General features: G+C 42.6%; 1 long non-coding RNA gene across 2 annotated transcripts in view; it reads left to right on the forward strand.

The window, feature by feature from the left end:
* Positions 1-22,251, forward strand: part of LOC109281363 (uncharacterized) — a 105,814-nt gene that overhangs the window by 31,706 nt on the left and 51,857 nt on the right. For both annotated transcript variants that reach the window (XR_009461391.1, XR_002087980.2), the window contains exon 2: positions 19,461-19,584. This is a non-coding gene — a long non-coding RNA (uncharacterized LOC109281363). The remainder of the gene's footprint in view (positions 1-19,460; positions 19,585-22,251) is intronic.

Below are 22,251 nucleotides of genomic sequence, written 5' to 3' on the forward strand. Positions count from 1 at the left end.
TCAGGCCCTAAGGTCATAAACCAAAGCCTGCTAATGTCTTTCAATGGACTTTGGATCAGGTCCTAAATCGCTGTATACAACGCTGAAGCGATACCTTTAATAATCATCATTTTGCGTATCTCAGAAGGGGTTGGTTTGAGTGACAACAGGTCTGATTTAGCTGCTAGCTTATAGGAACTAGTTAGCTCAGCTCTCAGCTGCTTTTTATTTCAACTAGTTGAAAAATAACTTTACTGTTTCACTGCTCCTAGCTGTAGTATAAGGCCCACAAGAGCTCTATAAGAATAATCCTCTTTCTTGCAAATCATAATATGAAAATGGTTAACTAGTGCAGGCTGTGTGGATTTATAGATTGATTCATCCATTTGCCTATGCCTCAATAAAGACTTAACCACATCCCATTGTTACAGTATTTTACACAACAAATTGCATTCTATTTTTCTAGGGAGGAAATCTTTTTATTGATGCTTCAGATGCCTTAAAAGTTCTGTGTATGGCATGGGGTAGTCGTGCCATGCATATTACATTTCTATTACTATTGTTTTATCACTTGTTAATAATAATGCAGTCTACCACTCATCACGATGCTCATCACGGTGCTCCATGCATAGTTTATCCTGACACCCTTGTTCTTAAAGCCAATTTTTTATTCATAAAGGTGTCTGAAGCCAACAGAACTGACACACAAATTGAAGTAATGTGGAAATGCAAATACATAGCTCGGGGTTGCACACAGAATGCAAAACAAAACCAGGTTTTCTCAGTCTAATTTTTTAATAAGCCTTTGTCCGACAATAAGGATTGTAAATGGTTTGAGGCAGAAATGGCCTTTGTTTCTGTGTAGCCGAAGTCAGTTTGGATGTTGGCCTGATCTTTTAGGTTAAATCCTTCTTTTAGAAAATGGAGAAGGCTTTTCTTTTGAAATGTATGCCCTTCCCCTACTCAAAAGCTAAATCACTCACCCCTGAGGTCCTGGGGAGCCATGGGTTCAACATCTTTCTTGGCCAAGGGGTTCAAAACCACATTGTTCACCTCTCAGAAGAGTCCTCAATCTCTCAAGCCATGGGGTGTTCTATGGTGGGGGTGTTTTCCACCTTTCCTGATGAAGTGCTGCTGCTTTGCAGAAACAAATTCAAAATGCATTGGGTCAGAGCACTCACTTGGCAGAAGGACAATCCTAGTCCTAATCCCTGCACAGTTGACTGCATGTGCATTTCGGCACAAATCATACCCCAGGTCACCTGGCTAATCACAGTGAGGACATCAACATCGGGAATTGAGTGTCACGGGCTCCCTTTCTTGGGCACTGATTAAACTGCTTTGTTTAATTATACCATCTAGGCCAGGGGTCCACAAGGCCCATAGGCCAGATCTGGCTTGAAGAGCCATTGGACCCAGGCCATCGAGCCTGGAGGCTTTGGCAGTGCTTGGTGTTTAGGGACATCGGTGGCAGGGAGCTTTGTTGGCACTGCTTCATGACCAGGCAACATGGAGAAGTGATAGCAATGGTGGCCAGATCACTGACTGCTGATCTAGGCTCACCTGCTTTGAAACTCTCCTTTCTCTGAGCAGGCTTCAGTTTTTGGCCTCTCTGTAACATAATTCATTTGGGATGTGTTTCTACATATCCCAAGTTGTGTGGCACCTATATCTCCTTCGACTATTTTTTACATATTACCAGCCTGTTTCCGGCTCTGTTGATAAAGATGCATTTTTGGAACTCATTTATAATTTAAAAAAACAACAAGAATACCACTCCTAAAGGAAGGAAAACGCATCCATTTGGAGTGTAATTGGCAAAGATTACTTTTTTTTTATTATTACTGTTCAGGCTCTGAGTGTATGAATGTGAGCTCATAGCATCTCTGCTTTAATGTAGTTACAGATAATAAGACCGCTTTGTAGCCTGCAACTGTGGAGTGATTACAGCAGAGTTATCAGAATAACTCACAAGAGGTTATTGCACTTCTATGAATTAGAAGATGAATAGAAAGCAAAATGGGATGAAAAGGTTGCACAACCATTTTGGTTAATTGAGGGGTGGAGGTGGGGGGGCTCTGTCAAAGATTTCTTCTGACTTGCTGTATCATGCCGGGTAAATGAATATGTCTTTATATACCTTTGCAACTGGAGCTGGAGTCCTTGAGTGTGCCTCTTTGACACACAAAGGCATCTGAATGGAGTAAAGGAATCACATAACGGCAAAATATTGATGTTTTTTCTTGGTCACATTCAGATTGCTCTGCAGCTTGGAAAACAGAGAGGGAAATCCCACCCCCATTGAAATGAATGGGAATTCTGCCATTCCCTTCAGCGCAGCCAGAATGTCATTCATAGTTTTTATTCCTCTACCAAACACCAACAGACCTGGGTTAAATTTAGATAACGCAGTTGGCGTTGTTCTCTAAGTCAATAAAGCTAACAACCAATCTTCCTGAGGCAGGATTCTTGCTACTTAGCCACTCTCTCAGTTTCCTCATTAGCATGAGAGATGATGAGCCATTGCCACTAGTCAAATTATCTAGTCATGAGATGGAAACTCTAGAAACATGCACGTAGAATGCTACTACTTACACAGACTTTGCATTGCAACAGAACAAATAACACGTCCTGTCATGGAAAGGATAAGTAATATGTTGTGTTACGCACCGCAAAAAGAACAATGCCTTCCTTTTTCATTTTCCTAATATGCAACCATTTACAACACCCAAAGTCTGGGTAATGTGATAGCAGGGGGAAAAATTGCTTGAACTGCTTTCCAGGAAAAAAAAAAATAAATAAATAAAATATATATATATATATATATATAGATCTCACTTATCATTTATCTGCTGCTCTCAGCTGTCAATCTAATTTTCCTGCCTCCAGTGATCATATTTCTGCTGTCTGTTCCTTAACAGATTTTGTTTTGATTGCTTCTGTTCAGAGTCTGTCTATCATCTCGCTGTCTAAACCGACCATTCGCGTGCTTGACCCACACCAAAAAAAACCCCAAACCCTTCAGTTTGAGTTCACTCAAGAAGTTAGTCCTGTTATAATGTGAAGATTTATTAATTTTTCACTAGCAGCTGGCTCTCTACCACCTGCCCTGAAATCCACTGCTATTATTTTCATTGGTGAGGAAAAAGAAACAAATTTAGCTTTAGACAGTCCAAATCTTCCAGCATTTTCCTCCTGAGGGTAAAGTAGATGCCTTCCTCCTGAGGCCACCTGAGCCTAGCACCCCACTGGGGGAATGATAGTAAAAGCATCCCTGTGTCTGTAGCAAAGGGCATATGAGGAAATGATATGACTAGCATCACATCCAGCCATCTTGATGTGACAGGGGCCTTCCTGGGGCCAGCCATGATGTCAGCCCACCCATCTGTCTAGGGCAGTCTGCCCACCTGACTTTCCTGCCATGCCTTGGTTGTAATTAAATAGTTGTTTCTAGGTGGGAGCATGCCCTGATGCCAAGGGCCTAACACACAGCTCCAACCTTCCCTTTACCATGTCCCATTCTTCACAGATGGCATCCAAAAATTACTTCCAACTCTCCCACCCCCATTGCTGGGCCGCATATGGCCTCTGGCACAAACGTGGCCTCAGATGTCCTTAGACGTGCCTGGTCCACATGTCCCCTCACTGGAGCTTCAACTCTGCCCCCTCATTGGGGCCTCTGCTCCGGCCGACCTACATGTAGTCCTTCAGGCCCTCTTGGGCCCTACTCTATGTGGCTTCCAGCAGCCACTTCACCCCGTCACTGGGGCCACTATTCCACCCCCTCATTGGAGCCTCTGGGCCTTACACCTCTGGGGTCTCTGGTCCCGCTTGGTGGACCTTGGCCCTGTTGCAGGACCCACTCAATGGGCCTGGATTCTGCCTCAGACCCCATTCTGTGGACCTGGGCCTTGTGCTTTTCTGTTGGGGTGTGCTTCCCTAGGTTTTCCCCTCCATGGGATACCTACAAAGCAGCAGGGGCTGAGACTATATGGCACCCCATCCTCGCCTTTCAGTGGGGAGGTACAGGTGTGGCATTTCCTGGATACTGCCCTGCCACAGGCAGCCCCACCACACCATCCAACTCCAGCAGGTTGTAGTTTTGGGTCATGCCCCAGGACCAGAAACATCCTCCATCCCCATAGTTCCAGCCCTGACCTCCAGGTGTTCTGGGAGCAGCAATACATCGGCCACGTAACGTTTATCCTTCAGTTCCCCAGTTGCAACTGGCAGTCCTGCTCCTTGGGTCTGATCTTATACCCTGGCTACATAGCCCTACAGCAATCAGGCAGCCTCCTGGGTACCATGTGGCCACCTGATTGGGTCTGCTCTCACCTGCAGGCTGGTCTGCAGCCTGCTCAAGTCCTTAAAGTGTCAGGCACCAAAGGGCCACACTTGGTCTCCCTGGCCCAAAAGACTAGATACCTACAGGTACTGCTCACACAATGTCATAATTACATTCTTGAAAAATGTGACTTTAAGCAAAAAGATGTTAAGAGAATCCAATTACATCCCAGTAGCTACCTATTAGCAGGTGGCAGCCAAACAATGTTATAATCATAGGTGGAGGGAGAAAAAAATTTGGGAGGCGCTGAGTGCACAAGCACACATGTGCGCACAGCCCCCCCCATGGGAAAGTCTGCAGGGGAAGGGATGGGGAGAGGGGGAAGGGCCATGGGGTGGAGTGGGGCTGGGGCTGTGTCGGGCTGTGCTCAGGCTGGGCTAGGTCATGGGGCAATTGGAGCCCGACAGGTCCTCCAGGGGCATGGGCAGGAGGCTCCCACTGCTGCATGCATTGCAGGGGAGGGGGGGCACATTCCCCCTCCCTTGGCTCCCCCACACCACACCCCTGGATGAGTTGCTGGGCTCTGATTGCCCCACAACTGGGCCTGGCTGGGTCCCCTTTCACAGTGAATGTGGTCCCAGCCGGGCTGGGTCTTGGCACAATTAGAGTCCAGTGGCTCCTCCAGAGGCACAGCGCACGGCTGGGGATCCAAGGGGGGAGCTCATGCCCCCACAATCCTTGCACGGGGCAAGGGAGGGCTGCAGCTGCAAGCTGGGCTCTTCCTGCTCCCAGCCTCTGCTGCTTTGATACTGGTGTGGCACCATGTGCCTCACTGAAGTGTTGGGACTCACATGGTGCCCTGCTTCACTGCTTTTGAAACAGTGGCAGCAAGGCACAGAGGCAGGGAGCGGACAGAGCCCAGCTTGCAGCTGCAGCCTGCCCTTGCCCCATGCAAAGATCGGGGGGTCATGTGCTCCCCCCCCCCCCGCCCCTTGGCTCCCCCTGCACTATGCCTCTGGAGGAGCTGCCAGCCTCCGAGTGCCCCATGACCCAGTGTAGCCAGGGCCCCATTCATCATGAATGTGGCTCCGGCTGGGCCACGTCATGGGACAATCCCCACCGTGCAGCAGGGAGCAGGGTAGGGTCAGGGTGAATGATTTGCCCCTGCCCCTACCCCACTACCTCCTGCACTGTGAGGGTCTTGATCTGCCTCCCTCCCCCCAAGCCCAGGTAAAGAAAGAAACTTATCTCCCTGCTGGGCCAGCTGCAATCCTGGTTGTACAGGGCATCTGAGTGTGACCATCCCTCCCCACTGCTGCAGCAGCCTGCAGCCAGGCTGCCCTCTGGCCATATCTGCTATATGTTCCCTAATAGATCAGCAACATAATAACAGGATGACGTTAAGTGAGGAGTACCTGTACATATAGCTAGGGATAAACTGTTTGAATCCAGATGCTCAGATTCACATTTCTCTTGTCAGAGGGAGATACTGTAACCACTCTGCCACTGCACCCCCCTGAAGATAGACAAGATGATGTATGAGACTATATGAGAGGATTCAAGAAGATTGTGACAGACCTGTGAATTGTAGTCTCATCACTTCTCCTATGGTGCCATAATCCCAAAACCATCCCACCTATTCGTTTCTCAATGGCAGGTGGTACATCAGTTTAGCCAAGTAATGAGCACAGGCCAAATGCAACAAGAGGTAGAAAATGGAGCCTTGTGTATGTGAGTTAAGCAAAACCCAGTCCTTTTATATTATTGGTCATCCATTACTTCCTACACAAAACCTTCACATCTTCCATTTCTAGCCTTGTCTCATTGGAGCCATAGAGCAGGAAATGTTGGAAACAAGCCCTTTGCCATTCCTCTCCAAAGTCACACACTAGGCCATGAATTCTCTCCTTTCCAGTTTCATTTCCTGCTGAAATGATAGAAAATATTCGCAACCGGAGAGCTCTGCACTCGAACACAACATAATAAATACTAGGCACAAAGGCTGGTTGCAGCAATTATACCCACAGGGAGTCAGGGAGGGAATGTTAAACAAGGCACACATATTTATGAGTTGAGAAATGTAGAGAGTTAATTTACCAAGTCATTCTAACTACAGTTCCCACTGTGGATGAACCAACAGGCACAAAAGATAAGTCAGGGCATAGCTATACTCCTTGATTAGGGTTCACCCCCACATTTTGATTTGATTGCATAATTCTCAGCCTTTCCTTCTCACTAGCCAAGCGATAAGCAACATTATTTACTAACCACTCACATTGTTTGCTTTATCTCTCCGCTCACTCAGAACTACAACAGGATGTTTATCTACTGAGAAAAGCCTGCCTCACATTTTCTTTTTGCAAAACATTTGGGCTGCCTTTGTAGTAACCATAGCTGCAATTATCCTTGTCAGCATCCAGAGATAGTGATTTTTCTATTTACACTTCAGGGATGGTCTTTTGAAGTTTAATAAATGAAGTCAGAAATTACATTATCATTTGATAGACTCATCTCCAGTGTCCAGGTAGCACCTGGTGAACTACACAATGCAAGACAATCCCAGAGGGAAGGGAAAAAAAAATTAGGAACTTTGTTACACAATTTTTCAATCACTGCAATTTTTTTTTTTTTTACCTTGCACGGAAAAATTAAAAGCGTCTGTTAAGATGAGTTTTCTTCATTTTGTTGTTGTTGTAGGAAGAAGTTCCCTAGGTGGTCCATCAGCAGGGAGCCCAATTCACTGAAGATCTGTCCTTTCAGAAGGAGAAAATGAGCAGAAAATTAGCTAGGATGTTTGCAGAACTTCAAACCACCTTTAACTTAGCTCTAATCCCATCCTCTCTGGTTCCCCTTGCAGCAAACTTTTTATATTTCAGCAAATGCCGACGTCTTTATATACTGGGGGCAGAACTCCATTTTGCCTCATGAACAACCAAAGTGCACCTTGTAACCAACGCTGAATAACCAGCTAAAGTGCAGAAGCAATATTTTGGTCATCCAAAATAGGCTCTTGGTAGTTGTTTCAGGATATTCTCCAAAAGGACATTCTCCAGTCTGGCACCCCTGTACTTTTTCTCCAATACACAACTACAGGTTGTAGTGCTGTCTGTTGAAGCCAGTTGCATTCATCTCCTCTGAATCTATCCATAATTTTCTTCAGTGGGTATCTGGCCATTATAGTTAGCCATGAATGGTAGAGAAATGATAGAAAGTAAGTAGACTGATTGTAAAAGTATTGGGCCTAGTATTCCACTCCGCACCTTAGGAGTATGAGATTAAAAAGAGTGTAAATTATTACCAAATCCATCCACAGTGGTAGTAACATTTTGTGTACACTTGGCATGAGTTTTAAACCTATCCCAAATGCAAAGTAGAAAGAATCCCACCCTTAAAGTTTAGCTAGCTAGAACATGCAGTGCATTCATATGAAGACAGGGGGGAAAAAAGATACATTTGAACTGAGCCAACCTATTCACAGCTATTACTGAGTGATATGCATCATACTGACATACAAAAAAATAGAACTCTTGGTTCCAAAATGATACCTTTTAGTAGACCGACTGGAAAATGGCAAGAAAATTGTCCTTTTCTGCAAGCTTTTGGGATCAAAGTCCCTTTGTCAGGCTCTGGGAAAAGTGTAGATGGTACAAGATGGTAAAAAGTCCCCATAGGTAGGAAATAAATCTTGTACCATCTACACTTATCCCAGAGCCTGACGAAGGGACTTTGATCCTGAAAGCTTGCAGAAATGGACAATTTTCTTGCCATTTTCCAGTTGGTCTAATAAAAGGTATCATTTTAGAACCAAGAGTTCTAGTTTTTTGTATGTCTTTTTGTCTCAGACCAACACGGCGACCAAGTACACCCCGGATGCATCATCCTTCCTTTTTCTCTTATTACACCTGTTTTGTAGGCATACATTATAATTAATGATCCCCAGAAGGCAACCCCCAACATTGAATTGCTGGTTTCAAATGACCTGCTAGCAGAAACAAGCTCAAAAGTGCAAGCAGAGTACAAACCAAAGTGTAGGAATGAATGGACTGGTGTAGCTCATTAATTAAGTGGCTGGCAATTCCACTTTGAGCACTGCCAGATGTTAGCTTGGGTCGCTCACCTTGTTACATGATGTCATGTAATATAAAGCGACATGATGAATACAAGCAGCATACAAGAAGATATGACACTAAAGAAATATGAATACAGTCATCTGGAACTAATACCTATGACTCCTACAGAATAAAAAGAAATTTTTAAATACTCACAAAGACACACAAGCAGCATTTGCTGTTAGCAAACTTAGTTCTGATTTTTTCTGGCAAGCAACAGGTAAAAGAATTAATGGATGAGAGAGATGGGAAGAGAAAATACTGCAGGAAGTGAAATGGTAAGAGATGATAAATAACCATTTACACTTCAAGTACTCCATCTAGGCCAGGTATTCAGAAGACTTTACCAACATGATGAACTAAGTCGCATGTGCTCTTCTGTATAATAAATATTGTACTGAAGAGGAAAATGAATGATAGGGGAGTGAAGGGTCGAATCCTGAAGTGTGCTAAGTGCATCTTATGTCTGAACTTAGGTCCTCTGTAGCCACTCAGCATCATAGAATCACAGACGAGGAGGGTTGGAGGGACCTCAGGAGGTCACATCTAGTCCAAACCCCTGCTCCAAGCAGGACCAGCCCCAACTACATCATCCCAGCCAAGGCTTTGTCTTAAAAACCTCCAGGGATAGAAAGTCCACCGCTTCTCTGGGTAACCTGTTCCAGTGTTTTACTACCCTCCTGGTGAGAGCGTTTTTCCTAATTTCCAACCTAAACCTCCCTTGTTGCAACTTGAGCCCATTGCTCCTTGTTCTGTCATCTGCCCCCGCTGGGAACAGCCCAGCTCCACCTTCTTTTGAACACCCCCCCCCCCCCTCCCTCCCCACAGCTTTCAGGGAGTTGAAGGCTGCTATTAAATCCCCCTCAGTCTTCTCTTCTTTAGATTAAACCAGTTCCCCCAGCCTCTCCTCATCAGTCATGTGCCTCAGCCCTCGAACCATTTTTGTTGCCCTCTATTCATTTAATCCTTCCCTTAATTTCTAGAGGGTTTGGATCAGATCCTGTGTGAAGTTTTTGTCAATGAACACTGACTTGTATAATGGATGGACTTAATGTTCAAATAGAAATTTTCCATCTTTAACATCTCTTGCGTGGAACTCTGATCCAATCAAAGTCAACGGCACAGCTCCCTTTGACTTCAGTGGGCTAGGGTCTCCTTGTTTCTTTTGGGGAGTTTCCATCTGCATATCAGGACTCAGGCCTGTGCTTTAGACAAGGCAAATGAGAGAGTGGGTGTATTAGCCTAATAACACTGCGCAGTAGATGGGAGGTTAAAACCCGTGCTAATAGCCTACTGCACAGTGTTATTAGGCTAATGTGCAGTAAGCGTCACAAACAAAAACGTACGCCAGCGCTACTGTGCAGTAACTCTAGTTACTGCTCATTTAGTTATTACTTCATTAAGCAAGTAGTAAGTAAATGCTCAGAAACTAAGGCACATGAATGAACATTAATAGATGCACCCAGTGAGACCAAATACATGCTAGGGAATTTAAAGTAAGCACACCTTTGCTCCTTCACTCACCTTGGGCATCTTGATTTTTAGAAGCAACCAAAGATAAGTTTGAGTTTTAACAGGTTTTGTCATTTTGCATTGCAGTGTTACTTAGATCTCAGGATTTATATTATCTGTGAATATCAACTCCAAGTCTGCAATGCTAAATACCATACAGTGAGAACGGCTCCTGTCGTATCGGCTGAGTTTGCTGTGCTGTAGCACACGAGTGCTTCTGAGATGTCAAACAATACACCAAATTCTAATCAACAGAAGTCATCATGGTTATTTTTTTATTGCTCCCTACATCCGCTTATTTTCATAACAAAAACATTTTGCTTTATGTGGGAACAGATGTATTTGTGACTATTTGCTCTGAAATATCCAAACATTACAGTAAAGCAGCAATTTACAGTTGGCTGACTGTGTCTCGTCTTTAGTATACAATTAGTGAACAATGAAGAACTCATTATCTTCTTATTTCATTACAGTCAGGGAAACAAACAATTAAATTTGGTGATAAAAACAAACAAACAAACATCTTGCTTTTCCAAAGCATCTGCTATTCTGACAACAGCCTTCTCTGAACTCCTGGAAGGGAAGTTGTCTTTGAATGGCCCCTTGGCATTCGTAATGGTAGGACACGGAATAATGTCCAAATCTGGGAATTTATAGAGGGAGGCTTCTAATCTCACATGGTTTCAAGGGTATGCGTGGAGCTTCTTTTAGGATCAGGCTTTGAAGGTGCAATTCAGCAAAGCAGTGATGCAAGTACTGAATTATGAGATGTGCTTAAATGCCATTGAGGTTGATGGAACCAGTTACATGGTTCAGCATAATAATCTGTGGGTATATACGTATGTGTAACATGTGCTGCATTGGGTTTTCAACCAACTTTTGCTGGGCCAAATTGTGTCTTCAGTCTCCAGTCTTGCAGCCAGCACTAGGGAAGGGACACAGCTAGATAGGATACTGGAACTGGTATGTTGGCCTAGACGCTTGTCCTAATTCAGTGCCCTCTCTTTAATAGGTACAGGATGTTTTGAACCAGTGTGCAAGAAGGCTGATAATGGGGAATAAAGGTTTCTTTTAATACCCATCTACTTATCTACCTAGCCAAACACTTATATGTATACGTAGAGTACAGTATATTATAGTAGTATCCAGGCACTTTCAAACTATTAAAAAAACCCTTTACCTCTCTCTCTTTGTGTACAGAGAGTACTGCTCTGTAGTACTTGACTGTGTCCGGTAGCATAAGTGTTTATATCTCTTTTCTGTTCTATTTAATGCAACTGTGGGTGTTTTCATCAATCACGTTGATGCCTCATCCATTTTTTAATCCTTCCAAATGCTTGGATTTGATATTTTCTTGCTACAAAAAAAAAAAAAAAGAATGCAAGTCAATTATGCATTATGCAAAAAAAACCCCCAAAAAACAAACCCAAAACAAAGAAACAAACAAAAATCAAGACTTATTTTTAACATTTAAGTAGGCTGCTTTTCACTGCTTATGTTTTGCCCCTTGTTCTTATATTATGAAAAATGGTAAATAAGAGATTCACTTGGCTATCTGAATACCCTTCAGTGGAGGGGGTCCATTCTTATTTGTCTTTTCTCTGAACTTTCCAATAACCATATTTTCAGTCTTTCCATCGGAGGTGATGGATGGGGGGAGGGATCACACCCCTAGAAATATATACTGCAATTATTTGGGCCCCATCTGTGTCTCCTATCTTGTTCTTGAGAGAACAGCAACTGGAAGTGACCTCATAGCTTAAGGCCGAGCCATGTCAGTGATTTACACAATGACACCGTACTGTTTACAGTATTATATCCTTTACACATCTTGGCATTTTGTTATAGTTAAGTAAATTTGGCTACAGCTAATCTAGAGCCCAGCACTGTGTACCTGTATTATACCTTCCAAAATATGTTGTCAACAAGGATTTTTTTCTGCTGATGAGCTATCCATTCATCTATTTTTGTTTGGAATTTCCTTACGTTTTTTCTAGTTTTGTCTGACCACTAGAGTGTTTGGGTCATCTGCAACTTTTGTCTACAATTCATGAATACAGTAATCAGTGCTAGTCTGAAGTCCTGATTTGGTTTAACTTGGCCTTTTGGGTCTTGTTCACATGCTCAAGGGTGTTGTTGGATCAGGGTCTGTGGTTCCACCCTGGTGAAAGAACTGGTCCTGGGAGATTTGCTGTTTGCGGATGATGCAGCTTTGGTTGTCTACAGTGAATCTTCCCTGCAAAACCTCTTGGGCAGATTTTCTGAGTCATGCAAAAGCTTCAAGCTGATAATTAGTCTCAAGAAGACTGTGAGTATCAAGGGGTAGAAGAAACAATACCTTACATCGCTGTGGAGGGTAAATGGTGTTATCAACAGCTTTTGCTACTTGGGTTCTATGATCAGCAGGAAGCTTGACCTTTAGACTGAACTAACAGAATTGGAGACTTTCAGGTTATTACAGAAATGTCCATGGAATAACAGAAAACTGTCAATTAAAGTGAAGATGAGCATCTATGAGACTTGCGTGCTGTCATTTTTGCTTTATGGTCCAAAAACAGAGACTACATATGCTAGGCACATCAGGAGACTGAGCAGTTTCTACATAAGATGCCTGTGTAAGATCCTGAAAATAAAGTTGGAAGACAGAATACCAAATGCACAGGTGCTGGAGCACGCAGGACTGACACACTTAGAAACCACCATCAAAAAGAGGTTGCGATGGCTCCACCATGTCTGGAGGAAAGGAGGAGACCATATCCCCCAGAATACGGTTCAAGATGGGTCTAGAAAGTGGGATCAACCTCTATGGCTGTATTGCAAAGTGTGAGAAAAAAAATGATATTAAGTCATTCGACATCAACATAGAAAACTGGGAGGAGCCCTACCTCATCTGGAGGGAACATCTGGCACTGCGTGCAGCCCAACATGAAGCAGCTTTGATCGAGAGGATGGAAGCAAAGTGAGAAAGAAGAAAGCAGCATGCTGTAAACTTGGGCTCCAACTCAGACAACACATGGGTCTAGGAAACTTGTAACGAGCTGTGTCACTCGAATTGGGCTTGTCAGCCACAAGTGAATTCATCAGGCATCTGATTAGACCTCTTACGCGTACACCATAATCCAGAGGATCGACAGGTGCCTAAATCTTTTGCCATGCAGATAATCTGCTCTTGCTCTTTGTTTTCTGTTCCTAGCAAGATTTTAATCCATGGCAGAACTTTATACTGTATGTCTCCACATAATTCAGCATGGTGGTGAAAGGGACCTTGTCAAAGGCTTTTCCAAACATCAAATGGCCTGCCAATGGGTTATTTCCAGTCACTATTGACATGCACAAATCATTCTAGGATCCTGGGCTTTTCTTTGCTGAATTAATGGTTGTTTACCCATCCCATATCAGATTATTGTTTCAGCTATTTTGCAGAATACTGGAATAAGCCAGATTCACTACTAATGTCTTTTTATAAAGGCAGGAATGACATTTGTGACCTAGCGCTTTGTAACTGATTTTCATAGAGATTACATTTATAACACATCAAAATCACTCTTAAATCCCTTCAGGACTTTGGATACTTGTCATCTGGTTCTGTTGAGACCTGTTGCTCTTTAATATATCACCCTCTTCTCTTCTGAAACAGCAGGGTCTGGCAGTGTCTGACTTGTATTACCTGAAAAGTAGAGTTCAGAGGTAGCCATTTCATCATTAACCTTGAAAGGAATTAGCATTGTGTTTTCCTTCTCCATAATTGCTCCTCTATATGCTTTTCCTGAATGGGCATCCACAAGCCTGAATTCTGTATCCCATCCAGCCATTGATTTGCTAAATGGCTTTTAGCAAATCGATCTATTTATGTAAGTTTTCCACGATGTGTAAAGCACCTTGAGATACTCCATGGAAAGAAACTATAGAAATGGAAACAAAGGCCATTCTAAAGGATAAAGACTGTTCTGCTATTTTCCTATGGATACAATAAGTAGACCCTGACTCCTGCACAGCGGAATGTCAAAACATATTGACTCAAAAAAGTTAATTAGGCTTAAGAAAATACATTAAAGCATTTCCCAGTTTGAGTGATGTTGGACGAGAGGAAGAGCATGCACTTATTTCTCAGAGCAAAGTGCATAACTACAACACCCCTGGTTTAAAAAGCCAAGATAAAACAGGCACAGCATGGGTCACTGTATCGATAAGAGCTGTCCAGGAAATGGAATTACTCTCCCATAGGTAATTCTCGTGTTTTGACATCTCTTTTTCTGTCTCCTTATGGGCACAACGTTTATATATAAAAACATTTAAAGGAAGATGTCAACTCAGAGATGACAGAAAGAAGACATTTTTGACATTTTTCAATCAAAAACATTTCATTTTGGAACATAAACATTCCTAACATTTCAAAACTTGATTGTAAATGTTTTCCTTGAGAAAAGTCTTTTGTCTCTAGTTTTTCCATTAAAAATATAGTGCAAAATTGAGATATTTCCAAGAAAGAATGTTGTTTGCTACAAATAGTCCTATTTTGTCTCACAATCGGTTCAGTCAATACATTATTATTGTCTGTAGTACCTAACATAGCAACTTCCAGTTTTGTTTGATCCTGGATGATTCTGGTGTTAGAAAGCATGACACACTGGAATCCACATCTAACAGAGCCCCTCCTGGGTACAGACTGTCTGTTAGATGTTAAACTTGATTTTCTAAGTGTACACCTCTCCTTCCTGCACTTCTCTAGCTGGGCATCAGACAGGAGATAAAATTATTACCCTCCATAAGAGGAAAATATAGAACAGCTATTCATAATAGCTAATAACATGAATAGTAATCCTATTTGCATAGTACCACTCTACCACCTTCACTGTACTTTAGGCTCCATACAATGCAATAAAAATAAAGCATGATTTGAGAAAGTCATTGCAAAATATGTGCATTTTAAACATTGAAATCAAAGGGATGTGGGCCTTTACTTCCGTTTGAGACTTACACTGTCAGCCTTAGCTTGAGAGGTACCTATGTTGACCTATTATTAAGGCTTTCCTCCATGATGTGTGAAGCTGAGAGCTGACTATGTTTTCTTCTGGGCAAGGCCGGAGAGTGTTAAACTCTCTGTTCCATGATATCAGTATTATATTCTCACTTTTTCCTTTCAAAACAACTCCTTAAAACTGTTTTATTTTCCAAAGGTGTTTTTAATGCCCTATTGGGCAAGGTGCAGACATTCAAAGAAGTGGGATTGATTTAGGTTATGCAGTTTTCTGTAAGCGGTGTAGGTTAGGTTGGCAGCGAACAGAACACACATTTGCCCTTTGGTGAGGGGGGAGGTCGGCAAATCTTAGACCAAGTTCCACCATTTTTAAACCAGCCTGTGTGTGCTGAACCTCTGTTCTGTTATGGGTATAGACCAGTTTCCGATCACCTATACCAGTAAAAGTGTCATGTTTATACCTGGCCCTGTTGTCCTAATTTAACTAGTAGTGCTAGTCATTTTGAAACTGTTTCACGGTTCAAAACTGAGTAGATTTCCCTCCCCGCAATGTCTTCCCACAATGGTTTTGTAATACCTTTATTGGAATGAACCTGGGTTTCTTTTTCAAAATAATATTTCCATTCATTAACTTTTTGTTTTTACTGAAAAACATGTTTCTATCACAAGGTTTCCTTTTTAATTTTTTATTTTTTTCCGCAATATTATACAAACATTATTGAAAACACAATATACAGAAGGTTTTAATTCGTACTGACTTCACTGGAATCAGGAGCAGGCTGTATATGCATTCCAGTTTTCTTTCAACATTTGTAGATCAATGCATTCCCGAAGGAAAGGATTAACTTAGAAGGATTGCCCATGTCCTCAAGCTAAGGAGTCAGAGACTGATATTGGATATAGCACTGGGAGGAAATTGAGGATGCCCAAATACTACTATTGGTACCACGTATCTCATCTTAGGCATCTAGGTTGTGCTTGGGGGGGGGGGCAGGGATAAGGGTGGGGGGGGTGCATTTTAATTAGAGCAGTTCCTGGAGAATCACTCTAATTAAAATGCCTCAGCATCTTGTGTATTAAGCCCCAGTGCATTTAAAAATAACCATAGGATGCTTTAACTAAACCTCATTCAACAAGCTTTAGTTAGAGCACCCCAGCAGCCATTTTTAAACCCGTGGGGGCTTATACACATGACATCGTGCTAATGCTAGAGCATTCTAATTAGAATGTGGAGCAGGGTAATTAGAATGAATTAGAGAAGACTCTAATTAGAACGTGGAGCAGACTTGATTAATCAACTTGATTAATCATCTCGCACCTGTAGAAGGCAGGGTAGATTTGTACCCTAGGCATGTCATTTTACTATCTTGTGCTTCTGTAAAGTACTTCGAGATTTACTGATGGAAAATCATATATAATCTTTATCCTGATGGACCTGTTCCAAAGCCCATTGAGGAGAACGAAGAAAAAAAAGACAAAACTCTCAGTGGTTTTATGAGGCTTTGAATCAGATCCTCCATAATATGCCACACATAGTGTTATTAGTCCTTTACCTTAATAATCACCTGCTACTTTGCATGCAAGTCACAACTATATTAAAAAAAATAGTATTTTTAAATAAAGCAAAGTAGACAATAAAGCAATACAGTCTGGTATCAACCCCCCTACAGCGACACCCACAGTCTTCGATCAATGCAGTGGAACACTGATTCATTCACTGCAGCAAAATCCCGTGATGACACAATGTTAATTCATTTACTTATCCTTGAAACTAATTATTAATTGGAGTGGCTTTTCAATGACATAAAGAAGCTGTCAGGAAATAATGCTCTGGGCACCTTTGTTATGAACCTATTTGTAAGTCACGTCCGTTTCAGAGAGAGAGAAAATAAAAAAAAGTTAGCTTCTGCAGAAAGTAGGGTCAAAATAATAGGGCTTGTCAGCTAATTATTCCATTCTTTGATACCTGTGGTGGAGAACAGAGATGGAATAGAAGCAGCAGCTTTTTCATTGCTGTTTGACATGGCTGAATAGTCGCACAGCCCATGCTGTGATTCCAAATAAAACGGCCTCTCAAAACAAACAACAAAACCAATACCCAGACCCTGAATCTACACCACTCTGGCTCCTCTGAAATCAAGGGGAATGTGGAAAACAATTCAGACCCTCTAATAATGCTAGTGCAAAGTTCAGCAGGCTCTTATCAATAGCTTTGTCCCCTACTGATACCACAAAAAAGGCAATGTGTAAGAAATGTGTGGAGACTGAGACTAGCTTAGTTACATAGTGCAAAATGACCAATGATTTAACTCAGAGCAAGACAGGCATAACGTGATGCCTTACCACCCTGGGTGCAGTGGTACATGGGGGGGTCAGTGTCATTGGCTGCAAATCCAGTGGCATGGTGGCAGCTGGTCCAGCAGAGCACTTGCTTTTTTTTTTTACTTTCCACCCTAGAGTGGGAGCCCTGGGCTAGTATCCTGGTTGCTGCCTCCCTCTCCTGTCCCCCTTCATTATGCTACAGGTGCAAGGGCTTTGTAAATATGTCAGACAAGAGGAGGCCATTGTGGCACAGACTTCAGATGGGGAGCTCATCGGTCTGTGAGGAGCATGGGGGATGACGGGACTGAGAGGGGAACATTTCCCCCTGAGTTCTTGGTTTCTTCTGGGAACATAGGTACCCTTACACCCATCTCAGGGAGCTAGCCAATTCCCCCTGGGTGGTCACACAGCAGAACTGTTGGCTATGTAGGGGTGTGTACACACATACTAAACTGCTTAAAATAAGGTGACTTAACTAAACCAACTTAATTTATGCCACATCAGTGCATACACATTGTGCAGCTCCTTGATGTGGCAGCCATTTTGTGAACTAATTCAACTTAACTAATGTGGCTCAAGATAATAAACCTCAGAAGTATATTGTCTTGTGCCACATATAAGCTGACTCTGCTCCACATATGTCTATGCACTGACAGTTAAATTGGCTTTAAAAAAACTACCAGACAGTTAATATGTGTGTATACACCCTAGGAGAGTGGAGATATGTCTTCTCCTGCTGTCTATCCTGTTCTCCTGGTTAGGGAATACCTAATGAATAGATCCAAATTCTGCCTTATCTCTTATGTGAGCCACCAGATCCCTTACATGGACCACTGAATTCATGGAGGCTCCTTGTTCCCTCCTAGCTCCACTGCAATGAAAAGCTCCCAAAAGGGTCTTGGTGTACTGCCTTTGTAGTACTTTCATCCCACACTGAAACAAATCAGGAATCAGAAAGGAAATTCTCTTTGGGGAATGCATACAAGCTAGGCAATAGGGAGTAACCCTGTGAATAAGAGAGGCAGAGGGCATATGGTTGGTATTTATTTTGCAAGGGAAATAATTTCCCTTGACAAACTCAAGGTTATCTTTATCTACATTCTTTGAAATGCAATCATGTGAATTTAATGTTTGCAAAAAAATTCCCATTTAATTGTACTGAAGACGGCAGTCCATAACTCTGGACCAATTAGATAATGGGGAAAAAAATCATTTCAACTTACCAGGCTGAAGTACACTGATGCTGATAGGGCAGGACCATATCCTTTCTGGGGGTAATTTTGTCCTTTTGTGAAGACTGGTAATGAGCATCCCCAGTGTGTGTTATTGGTTTTGTGCACTGAAGAAGGCCAACATGTTCATTCTACATAGGTCACCAAATTACCATTGGATGATACCAATCTTTGGTCACTATGGACCTTGTGTGAATTCACTGTGGAAATCCAGATGCTCAGTGGATATAAAGTGGTGTGTTTATATTAATACTTACAAGTAAAGAAGACTAGGCACAACTCTTTACTTTTTGTCTCCACCAGAAAGTATTAATTAACACCAGGTAAAACAGGACAACATTTTTCAAGTGCTTTTGTACTCTGAGAGAGAGGGAGAGGGAGAGGGAGAGAGGAAGAGAATGTCTTTATGTATTAACACTGAACTTCGTTTTATGTTTTGTAAGTTTTTTGAAACACTTTGTTTTGTCTTCTTTTGCCTGGTTAAATATCCTTTTCTAACCAAAGTGAAAAAAAATAAAGGAAATCAAAGAGCTGATAAACACTGTGGTGGGACGACTTACATTTTTCTTCTGCTAACAATACAGATTGTGGTTTTGTCTTTACCAATTCAGCTCCTATGAGCAATCAGATATTGGTAATCGCTGCTGTAATCTGAATTGTAGTCTTTGAGAGCAGGCTAAGATGGGTAAAAAAAAAAGAAAAAAAGAAACCCACAATCCAGCGGCGAGGAAAACAGTAGCTACAGAAGTAATTCTGTTCCCTATCAAAAGTGCAACTGTGCAAACAGATATACAGCAAAACACTGCCACTTGCTCAGCTATAAATCCAGTTTCTATGATACAACCCTTATCTGCAACAGTAGTTATTTCCCTTCCTTATATATTCTGACTATGCCAACATATCCTGTCTTGGGCTGTTGATAGCAATGGATGAACAGGTTTGGCTGAAATTAGAACTGACCCGAATCTTCAGCTCAAGCCCAAAACAAGTGCTTATTTATGGTGCAAAAAGTTCAGACCTTTTTTTCATTTCTCTCTTTCCAGGTACCGCCATTAGTAGAAGCAGCAAATACCTGAAATTGCATGGAGGAATCCACCAATCTTGCAACACTGACAAACTGTAAACTGTATGCCAAAGACACATAGGCTCACCTAACCCTACTTGAAAGTAAGGAACTGTTTCTAATATACAACAAATTCATCGCAAACATTCAAAAGTGGAAAATTTTGGTTTCCAGGAGCTTACATATATATTTGGATCGGTGCGGAGGAAGCAGACAATGATTGCAGAATCTGACTTCTTAAATTGAATGTATACAAGCAATATCTTGCAGAAATGCTTACTATCACCTTAGGTGTCATTATTTTTAGAAACTCACAGTATCACTACCCAAGTTTGCTGTCATTGCTTACATTCTTCAGTCTAAGAGTATGTAGGCTTTCCTGTGTCTGCAACACAAGGATACATACCAGCATTAGTATTTATCTAGCACACTGACTCATTCATTCATTCATTAGATTTATATGCTGCCTTTCCCAGAAAAGGCTGAGGGTGGCTTCCAAAAAAAAAGACTACATACACACACACATGTGCGCACAGCCCCCAGAACAGAACAGCCCCCCAGTTATATATATTTCCCTAAAACAACCCCCACCCCCAATTCAAAAGCAATCCACCCCACCCCAGCCCACCCCCCATTCCCCTGCCTCTGTCCAAGGAGAATGGCCCTCTGCCCAACACAACCTCATTTCCTAATCCTCTTAAAATCAAAATTCCTCCCCTGTGTTCAATCCTGTGTCAATCCTCTCTCAGTTACCTGCCTCACACACAGGGATGTTCATTCCCTCCATTCCCACCCCATGTCCCAATAACTGTCCATCCCAAATCTGTGCCTCCCCCTCTTGTAAAGGGGGCTGTAGCCTTCCTACCCTACCCATTCCCCTCCCGTGTCCAGGGGAGCCCCTTATTGCCTGTTGTAACCTCAAGGGACACTTCTCCAGCCCACTACTGCAGGTTTACCAGTGAGTAAAAGCAACCAAATAGAAATCAGATAGCCTTTATTCACCGTCAGTTGGTCAGTTCAACTGACGGAGAAAATATGCCAGGGTACACACAAATCCAAAGCTCTCCAGAGAACGGACTTCTTTATACATACAGTCTTCTCTGAACCATCCAACCGCACGGATGCCTAGAGCTAGATATTATTCCTTTCTCTTGCCTATCAATGCATGACTGGCTCAATACACTTTCCACATTCCTTGGCTCTCTGTCAATCTCTAAGTCACTCAGGAAGTGACACCTTGATTGAGAACCGCTTAACACTTTGGCGCTTCCTAGTTCTTCCAGAAAATATATCACAACAGTTTTAAATTCCCAGGATGGGTCTGACACCAAACAATCTTGAGATAGCCAACACTGACCTCCCAAACCTGCTCCCCCCTCTCTCACAGGAGGTTTAAGTATCAACAGCAATGAAGAACTGGAAAAATGATGCCCAGCCAAAGCTTTGCAGGCCTTTTGAGGCCATGCAGACACACCTGAGATGGTAACGTGCTGAAATCTGTGTTACTTCTTCACGGTTATTGTTCCTCAGCTAGCTTGACTATAGCTAGCTTGGGCAGACCTGTGCATTCAGCACTACAGACATGTCTGAAGTCTCTTTCCCTGTCAGAGATGACAGGTTATACCGACAGAGAGAGAGAAACCATACCATGATGGCCTAACACTAGAGTTAGCGTCCAGCCCCAGCGAAGACCGCATAAAACCCATGGGTTGAGACTCTGCTGTAGTGCACCAGTTCATTACTATAGAGAGAAATATCAGTCCTCTCAACCTCAATGTGACACAAAAGCCATCAAAATGTTTGGACAATGGCTGCAATGTGCAATATTAGAGTTTTGTTGCATAGTTCCTCATAGTAGTTTTTCATTGTGCAGTATATGGGTGTTTTTGGTCTAAATTATATAGTTCTCCAACCTGTTGAGGAGGGGAAGGTAAGAATTGGTTTAGGGAGGGGATTCCAGTGTAGTCCAGTCCAATCAGTCTATTGATTCAGAAGAAGACATTACATTTTCTCTGCAGTTCCTTCCATATTGCATTAGCTCCTCTTAGGCTAGTCCTCGGTGCCTTCCCTGTTCTTTGGAAATGCAGAGAGGAACATGGACCCCATTATTGCCCATCTTCCACCTTGACCAGATCATCCCCAACTAGATAATCCCAGCCACGGCTTGGTTGAGATGGGACTTAAAAACCTCCAAGGATGGAGACTCCACCACCTCTCTGAGTAACCTGTTCCAGGGTTTCACCACCATCCTAGTGAGAGAGTTTTTTTCTAATATCCAACCTAAACTTCCCTTGGTGCAACTTGAGATGCAGTTCTGTCATCCTTCACCACTGGGAATAGTGCATGTAAGCAGTAACCTTAAGAAAATAATGAATCATGAAATAATTACAAAGCTTCAGTTTGCTTCATTTTACATTTCGCCCAAATAATTTTGCCACCAATGTTTTCCTTTGTTGGGGGGTGGGAAAGTTAATTCTCTTTTTATGAGAACAGTTTAATTAAAATTAGAGTTTTCCAGGCTTGTGTTGAAGGTGAGATCATTTGCAGGGCCCTTTAATGCCAGTTTTATCTATTTCAAATTCCTTCCTCCCTGTTCCCACATGTAGTTAGCTGCTGCTCTGTGCCCTGATGCTGAGGCACACCAAGCTGTGTCGACCCTATAATGTGAACTGACAGGGTCTGCATGATGATGTGATTTTTCCATCGGACAAAGAACCAACAAAATGACAGTTGTGACAGAGCTGGATCGAAGAAGCTGCTGCTCTTCTGAG

The sequence above is a fragment of the Alligator mississippiensis genome, chromosome 4 (assembly GCF_030867095.1).
Source record: "Alligator mississippiensis isolate rAllMis1 chromosome 4, rAllMis1, whole genome shotgun sequence".
Taxonomy (NCBI): Eukaryota; Metazoa; Chordata; order Crocodylia; family Alligatoridae; genus Alligator; species Alligator mississippiensis.